The sequence below is a fragment of the Boleophthalmus pectinirostris genome, unplaced genomic scaffold, assembly GCF_026225935.1.
Source record: "Boleophthalmus pectinirostris isolate CB_2022bp ecotype Guang Dong unplaced genomic scaffold, ASM2622593v1 HiC_scaffold_8, whole genome shotgun sequence".
Taxonomy (NCBI): Eukaryota; Metazoa; Chordata; class Actinopteri; order Gobiiformes; family Gobiidae; genus Boleophthalmus; species Boleophthalmus pectinirostris.
This window is the reverse complement of record NW_026571515.1, coordinates 14,743,746-14,759,690: the sequence shown is the minus strand read 5'-3', so window position 1 is coordinate 14,759,690 and position 15,945 is coordinate 14,743,746.

The window sequence follows — 15,945 nt, the reverse complement described above, 5'->3', positions numbered from 1 at the left end:
TCTGAACGGCCAAAGTGCATTTATCCGACCTACACGTCATCAACAAGCCACAAACATCACTATTCTGCACTGAAGTAGGCAAAAATTGTTAATGAACTCGAAGCACATCACCACTCACCACTCTTGGCTACGTCTCCACATCCACACGTTCCTTTCAACGGACGTTGCTGCCGCTGTCCCACAAAATGCCACGGCCAGAAACCTCATCCTTCTCCTTCTCAATCTCCTCAAAACAAGTAAGTTGTTCATGTTTTGGCTCCGGTACGAGAGGAACTTTAAAATCTCCAGGTGCTCAATGCTCGCGTCCATGTTTGGACAACTTCCGTAAACACAGAGCACACTCCCTGCGGTTGAGGTCGTCGTGTCCTCCAGTGCCCGTGTGGGGCACTTTCGGGCAGTTTAATGTTCACACTGGAGATCACATACAAGACACATTTAATTGGAAATGTGAACGACCTCGCAAAAACATCGGATTTCACAAAAAAACTCAGAATTTGTTAAAGAATCACTGGTTGGAACCAAATATGCAGAGGAAAAAAGTATTTTATTTACAAAAATAGTCTTGGCGGGGGGATAGATTCCAGGGGAGGCAGGACGGGTCCGGGTTGGCTGCAGATGGGAGGTCTGTGGAGATGAAGGCTGACTGGAGGCTTACAGAATCTGGTGGTAACGGGATGAGGCTGGCTCCAAAACGGAAGAACTGGGGAACGGATAAAAGAAAACAGGTAAGAGTCAAAAATCTTCAAAATGCTCAAAAGCACCACTTGGTTGACGGAACGATCTGGCACTGGGGAGCAGGTCAGCAGGTCTTTTATTGCAGGAGATAATTACTTGACGAGGATCAGGAGTGGAGCTCAGCAGGTGAGTGATTGGGGTCCGCCCAGGAAAAACCAAATAGGGTAAGGAGAGAAAGAGCAGGGAAGGGAGGGGTAGGAGGGGCAGGATGAAACCCTCAGAGAATTGAGCGTTAAGCCCTGCAGCCCTGCAAAATGTGCTGCACTGAAACACTCTGCGCCTCTTTTTGGACCCTCATCAACAGTTTGAGAACCCCTTCTTTAAGAGAACTTCCACTGGCACTTTAAACGAAACTGTGAAAAAACTGAAGAAAGTGGGTAGGATTTTTAAACCTGTTTGTTCAAGTTTCTAACTGGAGTTACATTCTCGTACTGGTTTTGTAGTGGGATTAAGCTTCTGCACATTTACCAAACCAAACACACATCATGACAAACACAGATGCATTTTTGCACTTAATAGACTTAATAGACAAACTTCAACTTCACATTGTTGTCATTTTTTTTTCTCCTCCATTTAACATTGCACTACAGCCTAACTGAGTATAAAAAAAATATGCTAATGAAATTTAAGACCTTTGTAAAAATTAAGACTTGGACAGCATAATTTAAGACTTTTTAAGGCCTTCATTTTGGAACATGAAATTTAAGACCTTTTAAAGACTTTTAAGACCCTTCGGCTGCACTGAAGATGAATAACCTGAGTTTTTAAAAAAAGAGAAATTTACAGAGTGTAATTGAGTACATGTAAGATAGAGCTATTTCATGTTATAATGTGGAACATTCTAGGCAAAGCAATAACATCTCCATGGAGACAAGTAGGTAGCAGACCTATAGTGCACCTTTAAGCCCGGTGTATACAGCAGGATTATTTTTTTGTGTGTGTTATCAGATTGTTGGATGTCACACTACACGACGTGAGGAGTTTAAATGGTACAACAGTGATAGTTTGTCTGAGTGAGTATCAGGTTTCAGGGTTTGTAAAAGTAAGCGGTTGAAAGTGAATCACGGAGAGATGGCCCTGAGTTTTTCTGCTGTTACTCTGAGAAACGTTTGCCTTTACTGTGGCCACAAAGATTCATCACAGACACAGCAAGAGAGAGAGGAGGGCTCACTCTGTGACCCAAATTTAAAACATCACACAGGCTGATATCAGTGGCAGCTCGTTTTTGGTGATGAAATTTGATCTTTGTCCCGGTCTCACTCTGAGATCCTACGATTTTAAGCTACGACTCAAGATTTCTGGCCTGGTTTCACTTCGTAGAAACAATGGTTAGGGTTAGAATTCGTTCACTCGATGGTAGGCAGGTACTTTTTATCATTTAACCAATCGCTGCTATTTGGTCGTGACGTATGTAATGTGCCGCTAATGGGGCTAACTGGTATATTAAGCTTTTCCCAAATCCCGTAGGAAGAAGGACAATGACGTCTTTCCCCTTGATAAAATTCACCAAACATTCTCTTTGTTCCGGCTTTAAATCCTCGATCTCGGGAATCGTTGCCAACACAGAATGTATGGCTCTTCGCCGATTGGCTGGTACCTGAACTTCTGCTTCCGGGGTTTTTACAAATTGTTTAGTGTATTCAGATTTCTGACCTAGTCGCTAGAGAGAAATGAAATTGAGCAGAGGCACTAGGTGGTGCCAGCCTGGCTACAAGACTTTCCTCACAATCAGAAATTTTCATTAAACTAAGGCCGCTTTCAGACACTAGGTTGAATATTTTGTCTGCACCAGGGTATAAAATAGTTCTTCTGTATCATATAGACTCCAGTGTAATCTGTTTTCACATCTGCAAACTAACCAAAACTGGTCCAAAGCGGAAGTCAGTCTCCAGACTCACAAACCTATGGACCACCAGCCGTGGGTCAGGCATCCAGAACCAACCCCGGCCCCAGTCACACTCTTTAACCGGGTCACGGGGACCCACGCGCTCAATTCGGGATGGTGAAAATTGAGATTGAAGACCGAGGGGGTGGGTTGGTGCGCTCAATTTCGGAGCTCGAGCCTGCCCTCCCATGATGTATTTCCAGTAGTTAATTTGGACCTACTGTCTATGGTTTGGACCAGAGTTTGCGTTCTCATCAGATTTAGTGCGGATGTGAGTGCGATTGATGCTTTCACACCAACAAAAATGAACCGAACTAAGAGCTTTTGTGGACTAACTCAAAAAATTTCTCAAACCAAGACTCAAGCAGGACTAAACTAATACCAACACAGAACTTTAACTAGGTGTAATTAAACAAGAAGATAAATAAATACAAGAAAATGCAAAAATTAAAAAAGGGGCAAGAGAAGACAATTTCCAAAATAAGACCCAGAACCAACCATATACAAAATCAACGCACAGTCTGCTCTTACACATTTAAAATGTATATTATATTCAGTACTCTAAATGTGTTGAACATTTAGTTCAAAGCAACTACAGCAAAACAAAGAAGACTTTCTTTCTTTGGCTTTCTTTTCTTTGAGTCAAATTCTTCTTCTTCCCTGAACAAATGCCTCCCATGCTGTTAATTATCAAAAAGGACACAACTCTTTGTTTAGAACAAAGATCAGACTTGATGTACCACACTGTTCTCCGTCACAGGGGTCAGTACAGTAATATGGAACATTCTGTACCACAGTAAAAACACCATCTGGACTTAAGCAGCACATTCAAGGCCCTCGCTCTGAGCTGGGGTCAGGGCCCAAGTGACTCATGCTGAACACAGCCTGTGGAGAGATGGAAGTATAAAGTTTAAGAGACATATATTTTTCCTTGAATGTGTAACGATCTCCACACTATTCAAACCCTCCTCACAGTACGAGTCAGTACAACATACAAGCTCCCACGTGCAATTTGCCATAAATATACAAGTACCATATTTTCTGGACTAAGTCACACCAGCCAAAAAATTTATTTTTTCAAATGTGACCTAGGCCACTTGGATATGTGCTCCTAAAACCGATACATATCCGATCCTTCATCATTCATTCCCACCTACACATCAGGCTCAGAGTCTTGTCAATGGAGGGACTGCGAGGTTAGCGAGTTTATTAATATTTGGGGGGATTGCTGTATTCAGGACAAATTGGAGGAGTCTTATCTGAACCGGGCCAAAGAAAAGAAATGTGCGAGCGCGGCTACAGTCGGTCCTGGCTCCAATCTCAACGAACAATAAAGAGCCTGTGAGCCAAGACAAGGAGGTTAAAGACTCAAACAAACGAAGCGGCCGTGGACGTGTAACCTGTCCATTTTACCAAGAACTGGACTGTATTTTGGGAGACAAGCCCAGGGTTTAGGTGACTTCTGTAAACACTGAGCATGCTCGCTGTGTGTGACGTGCTCATGCGGGACACTTTTGGGGAGTGTAAAGTTCACACTGGAGATCACATGCAAGTCGCATTTAATTGGAAATGTGAACGACCTCACAAAAAAATTTGATTTCACAAAAAAATTTGAATTGAGCATTAACCCCTGCAATCTGAATGTAGCCTACGTCACAGGAAACACCCAAACCATGAAAAAAGTGTGACTTATAGCAGAGTCCTGCACTGGTACGTCACACACAAATTACAAGCTTTCTAACTGAAGCATCAATCAGAAAACAAATGAAAAATTTACAACTTCAAGAATTACAATCAATAAATGAAATGAAGCGGTTATACTTTCTTCAGTATGAATACGAATTTACAGGCGCAACTTGACTGTCATCACTTCACAGGATTTATTTACTGAGCAGAAGACTGATTGAGATGCCGGATTTTGCACCTCATACAGACTGAACCAGGACTGGTGATTCCAGGACTAACCCAGAAATAACCCAGGACTAATGTAACGGTCGCAGATTCTCCGTCAGGCCATATACAGAAGACAGGACACAGTGTGGAGTCAGTCCACTTTATTCCTGTGACATATAAATACTCCATTAATATTTCTCTGCGTATCAGCACTGGCTCCCCTCCTCTGCAGTTTCCAACGTGCTACTCAGAGGGACTTACACTTACAAACTGGCTAATTTATGTAAATCATGTATGAACAACAAAATAATTTCAAATCCAGTACAATGGAGCAGCTACCTGGAGAAACAAATGCACAATTCACACCCTTCATAAAAATAAAACTAAATAAAACATACCTGTGACATATAAATACTCTATTAATATGTCTCTGCGTATCAGCACTGGCTCCCCTCTGCGAGAATGAAAACAGCACTGTTAAGACGGCTGTTAATTTTAGCGGCACTCAGCACTAGGCTATGACATTAAGCTAACTTTTACAATACAAATAAAATATACAAAACTCAAAGCCAGTGCACCACAACACATTCACTACACGAAAAAAAAGTTATCTTATCAATATGTGTTCTTGTATTTTTGCTAAACATGCGCTGTTTTTGTGAAATATATTCATTTATACTCTGAGAGAACTCACCCTCTGCAGTTTCCAACATGCTACTGAGAGGGGAAGTTGAACTACCAAAATAAAATACACAGGGGAGCAGTGCCAACTTCCGGTTTTCAAAATAAAAATGTTAAAATGATAAAATTCACATAAATTACAATTAAACATGAAATACAAAAAAAAAAAAAAAAATAGTAGCATGTGCATTTTTAACTCCATTACACTAACCTAGGACTGATTCCAGGACTGAACCAGGAGGACTAAACCAGAACTGAACCAGGACTCGGAGTGGTGGTCGGGTGAACGCAGGTGAAAGAACCAGCACAGAACTCTTCGGAGGTAAGCACAGCCGTCGCCTGATCGTGCTTTGCATACACCCTGCTCCATGGGCTCGGGGTTCTCTCTCTCTCTCTCTCAAGTCCCAAGATTAGTCCTGGTGTAGTCCTGGTTTAGTCCTGATTTAGTCCTGACACGCCCATGTGTAATTACTTCCAGAATGTTAAAACTCTACTCGGTGCAGGACTCTAACTTATAGTCGAAAAAAATACGGTAGTTTCATTTGCATTTCCGCCTACACCACAGGGCTGCTCTGTGATTGGTCAGCTCTGTATGCCCCAATCACACCTGACCTGACCTGGAGCTGGAACCTGATGGAGTCTTACTCAGAATTCACGTTGCAAGTCTAGATTTTAATACGTCCCCTTTAAAAGTTGCATAAGTTTGACTGGCAACTTTGATTTCCAAATATTCCGAAACACAGATCCAAAAAAAAAAAAATCACACTCCAATTTACTCACGGCTTATGGAACCCTTTACGAACAAGATGAAAGCCCCGCATGTTTACGCAAGCTAAGCCCAAAATGCATTTGTAATAGGCTAAAGTAACCCCCCCCCCCCCTTTACGTAACTATCACACCGCTACACACTACAAGCTTGATAAGCAGTTAGCAAGTCCGAGGATTCTCCAAACATTTTATTTAATGTTGTTGTTTAGACTTCAAAAGGCGTCTTACCGCTCTCCCCCGTGGCCCCGCCCCCCTCTGCGCCGGGGATTGTAATTTGACGTGATGAAAGAAAATGTATTCGGCGTCAAAGGAGCCATTAAGGACGATAAACAATAAGAAATACATATTAAACAAAGCATCGCGTGGCTTATGGGGCAAAAGTGAGCGCTAAAAAGGCATAAAGGGACTCTGTTTATTCTTTTTACAAGCATTTTACTGGACTCTGGAGATTAACACAGTGAATATTATGGGATGTGGTTCATGTCTTTTTATGATTATTGGTCTGTTTGAACGCCAGACGTAAAAAATAAAAGGAAAAATAATGGGGAAATGTGCTGTGTTTGAATATAGTGGTTGATAGTTTGATCCCGGCTCTGAACAGTAGCGTAAAAATAAGACTGTCCTCAGATTCACGAATATTATATCAAGTGAAGTCATCCAAAAAGTGCTTTATTCTATTAATTACGAGGGCTGAACAATTAAAGGTTGTACGGAGGGTGTTTTTTTGTTTCAAATTGTCAGTAAAAGTTCAAAATAGCCATAGCCCCTTAACGCCGACTGTCACGAATATTTAAGAAACTGATAAAGATATAGGAACCTTTGGCAAGCTCTTTTTTCTAGTTGTCGCAAATTTGTAACATACCCAAAGTTGTTTTTTTTTGCTATAGTCAAATTAACCATCTCAACTTAATTGACCATCTGCTTAAAGGCAAAAACACACACAAAACTTTTTTTTTTTTTTTTTTTACATACATCTATATAAATTCAGGTGTAAAGGGGTTATAGTAGGGTGACCAAACGTCCATTTTTCCCAGGACATGTCCGCAGTTTTTTGCGTCCTGTCCTGGGCATCCGGGTTTGTTTGTTTTTTTAAAGTGATGTAAATGTCCGGGGTTTCATTACCTTTCATTGGGGCCATTAAACTGAGCGGTCAGTCTGCAACACGCCGAAGAGCAAATGCACATTTAACGGTCAGGACAAGTGGGAGGCCATGGCACAGGTTGCGAGATGAGAGTAGCTCAATGTCGAGGCCCCACCACCCCACTCCCGGTAAGGTGTCCGGGTTTTCACAAACAGAAATATGGTCACCCTAGGTTATAGAGATAGTCTGATTCATCAGTCGGTTTCACTTCGTGGAAACCGTCTGACCTTGCAGTGTTAGGATTTGTTCGCTCAACTGTAGGCGGGTACTTTTCTTATTTTACTACTCGCTGCTATTTGGTCGTGATGTATGTAATGCGCCAAATCCCATAGGAAGAAGGACAATAACGTCTTTCCCCTTGATAAAATTCACCAAACATTCTCTTTGTTCTGGCTTTAAATCCTCGATCTCAGAAATCGTTGCCAACACAGAATGTAGGTCTTCGTCTATATTCATCTGGACAGGCGCTTGAGTTTGACGTCATGGCTTCACAGCTCTTCACTGATTGGCCCGGTGCACGGTCTACAACTTCCGAGGTTTTTGCAAATTGTTTAGTGTATTATGATTCCTGGCCTAATCGCTGGAAAGAAATGAATTTGAGCAGAGGCATTAGGTGGCGCCGGCCTGGCTATTATAGAGTTGCAGCAGTTTGTAATTGTAATTATGATGACCCAAAAAAAAGAAATGAACATCTATCAACTGTGAACTTGGTGTGGCCATATAAACATCATCTATCATAGTTAACGAGGTAGCCTTCTTATCTATTGGTGCTGGGATTACATGGTTTATGTTCGTCTCTCATGCATTCCACATATGCAAGACGCTGTTTACTCAACCAACGCAGTGTTACCTCCTCAAAAACAGACCTGGAGTTGTGTTTTTGAAGAGAAAAAAACATTATAACACATATCAGAAAACAGTGTAATATGTTCCTTTTAAACACTGACGTCATCTGAAAACTACCAGTGTTTCTGTGATATTGTTTCGTGTATAACTAAAAGTGACAGCGTGTTTGTGTTTGTGTTTGTGTTTGTGGTGACAGAACCTGGAGCAGAGGGCTGTCCAGGACACGGGGAAAACACGAGCTCATACATAATACAAATATATGGACAGAATACAGAATGAACCACAACCCCCCGTCTGACTGTAAACACCACGTCTACAGGAGCTGCCGCAACTCATCTCAAAGGAGCTTTTTGACGCTGTTTTAGGATCTATGTTATAATGTTGTTTCCTCATCAAAAACAGACCTGGAGTTGTGTTTTGTTTCATTCACACATGTTTAATCCTGCATATTTAGGCTGAATTCTTCTCTCAAACAGAAAACAAGGTTCCATCCCATCTCCAAAGACCTTCTCTAGAATCATTTGGATCATTTCAGCCTTGGAATTGTAAATCTCTGCTGAATTAAAGGTAAAAGGTAAAAGTTTGTTAACGTGAAAACTAACACATGATATCACAAGGTGCAAAAGAGCATTTTGAATAACTCTAGTTAATGTTTTTAATAAGGTAATAGCATTATAACATGCTTTAGTATAATATAGGACAGGGGTCTCCAACCTTTTTCCTCTAGTGAGCTACATTTACAAAATGAAAATGCCAGAGAGCTACTCATTTTAGTGGTTCCAAGAAATTGAGTAAATATCAGAGCCTTAGATGGGGAACAGTCTGATGCCTATAAAACATTTACACAACTATTATCCATTTATTAGTGCACAAACACAGGAAATGATTTGTTTACAATGGTAATGAAATAAATTTTTTGTTATTCAGCACAATACAGATGATTCAGAAATCCCTTGGCGAGATACCTGGAAGGGGGTGGAGAGCTGCTGGTTGCTCCCGAGCTACAGGTTGGAGACTCCTGATATAAAGTAAAGATTTTATTGATGGATGTGTCAAATGCAGAGAATATCTATGCCAGATAAACGTGAAATCAGGATGAGGAGTAATTTTTATTTAGTTTTAGTCTTCATCTTTGTACAAAAATATTTTTGTTTTATTTTAGGCAGTCCTGTGTGATGTCACATAACACTTGAAATTGCAGTGGCCCCTGGTGACAGCACACACTCAGTTTTTGAGTGTTTTTAATCACAAAGCTGCAAAGTTATAGCCTGATTGACCAGCTGGTTTCACGTCGTGGAAATTAGATACTTTTTTTATTTAACCAATCGCTGCTATGTGGTCATGACATATATTAACCTTTTCCCAAATCCCGTAGGAAGAAGGGCAATAACATCTTTCCCCTTGATAAAATTCACCAAACATTCTCTTTTTTCCAGCTTTAAATCCTCGATCTCGGGAATCGTTGCCAACACAGAATGTCTGTCTTCGTCTACATCCATCTCAACGCTTTGTTTACTGTTGTTCTCTTCCACAAAAGGGACCGAGTCAGACGCTTGAGTTTGACGTCATGGCTTCACAGCTCTTCACTGATTGGCCAGTGCATGGTCTACAATTTCTGGGGTTCTTGTAAACCGTCTAGTGTATTCTGATTCCTAACCTAGTCGCTGGAGAGAAATGAAATTGAGCGTAGGCACTAGGTGGCACCAGCCTGGCTAACAGAGTTACACAGTTTGCGCTAAAATGGCCAAAACAAGAACAGTATCCAAAGCTATTAAAACACCATATAGTATAACCTATGTAGTAGCAAAAAAGTTTAGTAGCAAAACAAGGAAAAAAGTATTGATTTTTGATTGCTGCGGACACCGGCCCATATTGACTAGTTCTGTAAATGTTCTGACAGTTTTTAAACAGGTTCCGTCTCCTCCTTCCTTAATAGCGCGGCGTTTCCTCTCCTCTGTCCGTCCTGATGATGTATTGTCACTGACACTTTTGCTGCAGCTGCTCTTTGGCTTTGAGGCAGCTTCAGGCCAGACATCGAACTCATGAGGACACTGCGCTGGAGTGGCCTACATGACTCAGGTTAACTACATTTAACTATATTTAACTATATTTAAAGAAGACATACTTTTTCTGTTATTTAGAGATGTGAAATAATTTACACGGGTGATTTAAGTTTGCTCATTTTTAAGGAAAACCATTTGAATTAATGTTACTCTTCCCACTGCTGTTGAAGATTCAAAGACACTTTATGATCCAGTTCTTTGTGTATATATAGTTTTAATTATTCCAGCTCGGTGAAGAAAGCTGATGCAACTTCCCTCTCCTCTCCTGTCTCTGATAGAACTCACCTGCACAGCTCAAAACAAGTAAAAACACACTTTATTTGACAGTTGGGGAGAGGCTGATAGACTTTTGTGCATAAACATTAAGTTCTATAAAGAACTTTTTCCACTGTGACTTTCGCATCTGACTGATGTGTAACCTCAGATGGTTTAAGATAGAATAGTACTGAATCTATCCCCATAGCATTTAAAAGCACATATGAATATTGCTTGTTTTACTCTGAAATACACTGACAAAATATTTACTTTATATATCTATTTTTCTTTAATGCCAATTTTCTTTCCTCTGTTAACATCTCATCTTCTAAAACAAATCGTCATCTTGATTAACTCGTACTCATACGTGCATTCAGAGAAGAGTGTGGTTTGTGATTATAAATGACATAATCCTACATAATATAATAATAAGATAGGATGTGAAATGTGCATACAGTGTGTCCCTAAGTTAACCGTGCTCTCTGTATCTGTAGAATGTGAAGGTCATGTGACAAATTTTTAGAACAATGCTCTCAGTTACTTGCTCTTCAAGTGCACTTGTATTTCTCATCTATTGCTCACATTTGCTACAAATCAAATTTACACAAGAATCAAAATGAATTCAGCTCATCACAGCAAACCTGCAAAGGAAACCTCCTTCAAGGACAGCAAATAGATCATTTTAAACATATTCTGGGAGGATCTTTTGGTGTGGTCGCTTGATGCTTTCACCCTCAAGACTTTCAAGGTTGTGGTTGTGAAAGTCCTGAAGGACGCTGGGAGCAGCGTGGAAAATTAAGTGGAGATCTTGGAGTTGAGCCTTTTACAACCTGACAAATACAATATACTTCAAGGATCAGGACTTCAGATGCCTGGGATTAACGTGTGCTATGGTCCAAAGCAAGAAAAATATCCGATGAAGGCTTTTTTTGCTGAAATATTATTTTGGAAATAAATAAGCTTTTGGACATTGGCCATCTGAGTGTGCTATGCATTTTTTTTCACTTTTGTGGGATTAACCTTAGACCTTAGACCAGAGCCTGCAGCACTTCGTCAAACACAGAAACAAGTTCCTCTCTCGAAGAGAGGCTGGGATCATCCATGCCGACCTGAAGCCGGACAACATCATGCTGGTGGACCACAGTCATAGGTTTTTTTTAAGTCAAACTCACTGACTTTGGCCTGACTTGTTACACCGGCATGATGTGATCCATCCTTTACAGTACCGGACTCCAGAAACCACTCTGGGCTGTGAAGTCATGTGGTCTCTAGGCTGCACTCTGGAGGCCTGCTTCACTGGCTCTATTCTTTTCAATGGAGGCTCTTCCAACAACAACCTGCACTCTTTCGTCAAACTGCTGGAATTTCCCACCACAAAAGTGCTCCATAAAGGTGTAATGTCCCAGCAGGTCTTTATTTTAGACAATTTAAACCAGCGGAAGTTTAAAAGCCCAGAGGAGTATCACCCAGTCCCTGAGAGGAGGATCAGTTCCAGTTGATTTGACTCCTCCAAGCCCCAACCTGCAGGTCCTGTATTAAAGTACCTGTTGAAAAAATGTACGTAAAGAGTAAGAAGTTAAAGTATTTTAGCAGAGATTTTTAAAAGAATTAAAAGATGAAATGTAGTGATTTTGAAAAAGATTTGAGCGGATTTTAAATGATTCATTTGGTTTCTAGATGTTTTTGTGTATTTGGTTTGCTCAAAGTTGGGACGTTAACTCAAATGAATGTGTAAAAAAAGTAAAGTCTCAACCATTTCAGCACGTCTCACATCATAAAGAAAAGTACTTTTTACTTTTCAGTCCAAATCTAAAATGTAGTGGAGTAGAAAGTGCAGATACACATTCTCAAATGTAGTGAAGTAAAAGTAAAAAAGTATCCACCTTTGTAAGTAACTCTTGAGTGCAGACATTCTATAGTTAAAATATAATGTATGTTAAATATTCCAAATATTATATAAAAATGTAAAAATGTGGTTCCTTCTCGGTGTGACTCTCACTCTGTGTCTGTTCTGTCAGACCCTGTTTCTGCCACACTGCCTCTCCTCTCCGGTGACTTCTGTTTTTATGTTTTATTTTTCTTATATTTCTCCTTCTTTATGTTTTCTCTGTGTCACCTGTCAATCACTCACCTGTCCACCTGTCAGTCTGTCTCCTGACCCTCAGATCACCCATCTGCTGCAGGTCTGTGTGGAGTTTGCCTGGAGTTTCATGAGCTGCTGTCCTAAATATTTGCCCCGTTCACTTTACTTATTCATTGTTTTAACTACCGTATTTTTCAGACTATAAGTTGCACTTTTTTTCATGGTTTGGGTGTTTCCTGCGACTTATACTCCTCATATATTAAAATTTTCACTCTGACAGCTGCGAGAGGTTCTAGTCTTGTGGGTCAGTATCTGCTGCTCCTGTTCCTTCTGTACCACTGTCACTTGGATCTACTGCACATGTCTCCTGCAGAAAGAGCGTCTGTTCTGTCTTTATCATGTCAGTCGATCGCACCATTACTTCTGCACCACTGAACAAGTTAGCATTTAAACAAACTTATAAAGATGACTGAGAAGACTGAACACAAATGCCCCCAAAAAGAAAATCATAGTTTGCAGATTACAAGCCGCAAGTCGTGAAATCTGCAGCTGAAAACAGTAATCGAGCAGCAGAAAGAAAGTTTGGAGTGAAAGAGAAACTTGTGACACCGGGAGGATGCACCATGAAACTTTCCTGAAGTCACTGGATGGATGGTCAAAGTCTGGACTTCAGTGACACTGAAACCATCCTGTCGGGATTCAGAAAGGCCGGAATAATTCTAACTGGAACTGATGCTGAGTCTGACGACAGCTACACAGAAGAGGAAGTGACGCTCCGTTTACCTCCGGAGGGCGACGAGTTGCTCAGAAGTGACACTGAGGATGAAGAATTGAATGGATTTAATGATTTGGAGTGAGATGGAGAGTTTGGTAAACTTGTTCTGTTCTGTTATTTATGCTATAGTTATCTGAAGAACTGTTCATATGTGACGTTAACAGTCTGTTGTTCTCTGAAGTGTTCCAGAGTTTGGGACTGGTCACAGAGAAGATCCTGTCCCCCCTGGTTTTAAGTCTCATCTTAGGCCCCATGAGCTGAAGCTGGTCCATGGACCTCAGAGTAAATCTGGACATATTGTGGGACCAGTCCATTCAAAGCTTTAAAAACAAACAATAAAATCTTAAAAACAACTCTAAAACGATCTGGAAGCCACTGCCAGAGGACTGAGGGGTTTGAAGAGTGCCTGGAAGAGATTGCATAGATGACATATAAAACCACTTAAGGCGTTTTTGTGTTTTTTTGTTTGTTTTGTTTTTTTTTTTTTTTTTTTTTATGAAGGAACAACATTATAACATGGTAGAAAGCTAAAAAAAAAAAAAAAAAAAAAAGCACAACACCCCCTCTTTAAAGGAACTGTATGTATTTCTCTCTTGCAATTTTAAAACAGGTACTACAATCACAACTGAACCTGTGTTTCCAGAGCCTTAACCGGCACACAGAGGAGACAAATTTTTCTCATTCTATGGACAGGCCTCACCTGAAAATGTCACGTTTATTATTGTCCTCTTCTGTTTTTGAATCTCTTCTTAAAACACACTTGTTCACTTTGACACAGTTTAAGTTGTTGACATTCATTCATATGTTGTTTTATTATTTTTATTGCTTATGTTCTGCAGCGCTTTGGTCAACCTGAGTTGTTTTTAAAGTGTTTTATAAATAAAGTTGCAATTGCAATAGAAAAAAATAAATAAAAGCAAGAATTCAAAATCTGCTGTACAGATCTACTTTCTATAAACATCATATAGAGCACAATCACAAAGCCACAAAGCCTTTGTTGTGTGACCCAGAGCTCTGTGCTGCATCACCGAGCTTGACCAGAGGGGGGAGCTGTTTACTTGGCCCTCCCCTGTGCTTTTCCTCTCTGACCAACGACAGAACAAGAACAAGAGCTCTGATCACAGTTTAAGTAAGACCAAAGTAAATCCTGAAGGAGGTTTTAACATATTTGGTTTATGGAGAATTTGGACTTGCATACTATGCTGAAAAAGCTTGTCTTCATGTTATTTCTTTACCTGGAATGTTCCACAGTATAGCATTAAATATATATCTAAACATGTCTTACTTGACTATCTTTAATTTATTTACTTTACTTATCTATCTTTAATTTATTTCATTTATTATAAGTGTTTTGAATACTAAAATATACCTTGTAAACATATATTCTTGCTCTTGCTTGTTTCCATGGAGATAGAGAAGTTAAGAAAGCACCTGTATCTGATTTTTAATCAATCAATCAATCAACCACTTTAAAATAAAGTTCGCACAGCTCTAGTCATGCACAATCTATAAATAATAAAAGAAAAACAGACACCATACATTTAAACGTCAGTGCATCAGGGACACAATAGCAAATTCACTTTCCATTTAAAAGTTTTATGGCAGAAGGAATAAATGATTTAGCGTAGCGGTTAGTCTTTTGCTGTGGGGTGACATAGCGTCTCCCAGAGGGCATTTTCATGAACTGTGAGGGCAGAACATGGTTAGGCTGGCTCAGTATGGCCTTTGTCTTTTGGAGGACCCGATCTGAACACCACTGATTTTGTCGCACACTTTTACTATCTGGTTCAGACTGTTCTTGTCCTTCACACATAATCCATAAAACCAACAAATAAAAGAAAAGATCAGCAAACTTTCGAAAAAGGAATGATAAAAATTATTTAAAATGTTAGACGATACATTAAAAGAGTTTCCGCATCAAGTGAACCCTCTGCTGTCCTCGTTTGATCATTTGCTCAGTGTTCTTATCAAACCTTAGAGAGGAATCAAACACAGTTCCCAGTTACTTATAAGACTTCACCATTTCTACTGCTTCCCCATGGATGGAGCTGGCTATTGGGCTGTGGACTTTTTTCTGGAAGTCCACAACCATTTCTTTGGTTTTAGCTACATTTAGACCCAGGTAATTTTTATCACATCATTCAATGAAAGTGGGTATTTTGTACCAAGTATTTAAGTAAAATGTGTCTTTCCCCAGTACAGATATATTATATAAGCAGCAGCTGAGGTCAAAATAAGTCTGCTGTGTTGTCTCCATCTATAAAGTGCTTTCTTGTCTAAGAATTAGGAAGTGAGTGCTAGCATTCTGGTTGTTGCTTATAAAATCATTGCAGTGAAAAATTGATGATGTTCTGAACATATAAGGAAAGTGAGGAATAACTTTAGACTGCAAACTATTTAAAATGATCTAGTTATTTTGTGCATGTTTTAAGACAATAAAAATCAGATAAAACAAAAACAAGCTCATGGCAGACCACCAAAAAAGTTAGTGTAGCTTATCTTAAAAGTCCTACCACATGTTTTATGCATTCGCTGGTTATAAAAAGCACCTGTTGTGATTGTTTTGCATTTCATTTGTTGTGTTGAATCAAAAGCCTCTGAGCACCTGGAGTCCTGAGTCCTCGTGTTGTTCAGGTTAATCCTCCTGTAGAGCCCTCAGCTTTTGGGGTAAAGCCTGGGAACTGCAGCTGCCCAATGAGAGGCAGCTCCAAAACCACTCACGCCGCTTTAACATGCATTCATTTAAACTCGAGAGGCATTCATTATTCAGCAGAGAGTTCAAAACAATATTGTCAGGTCAACTTGATTTGGGTTTCATCA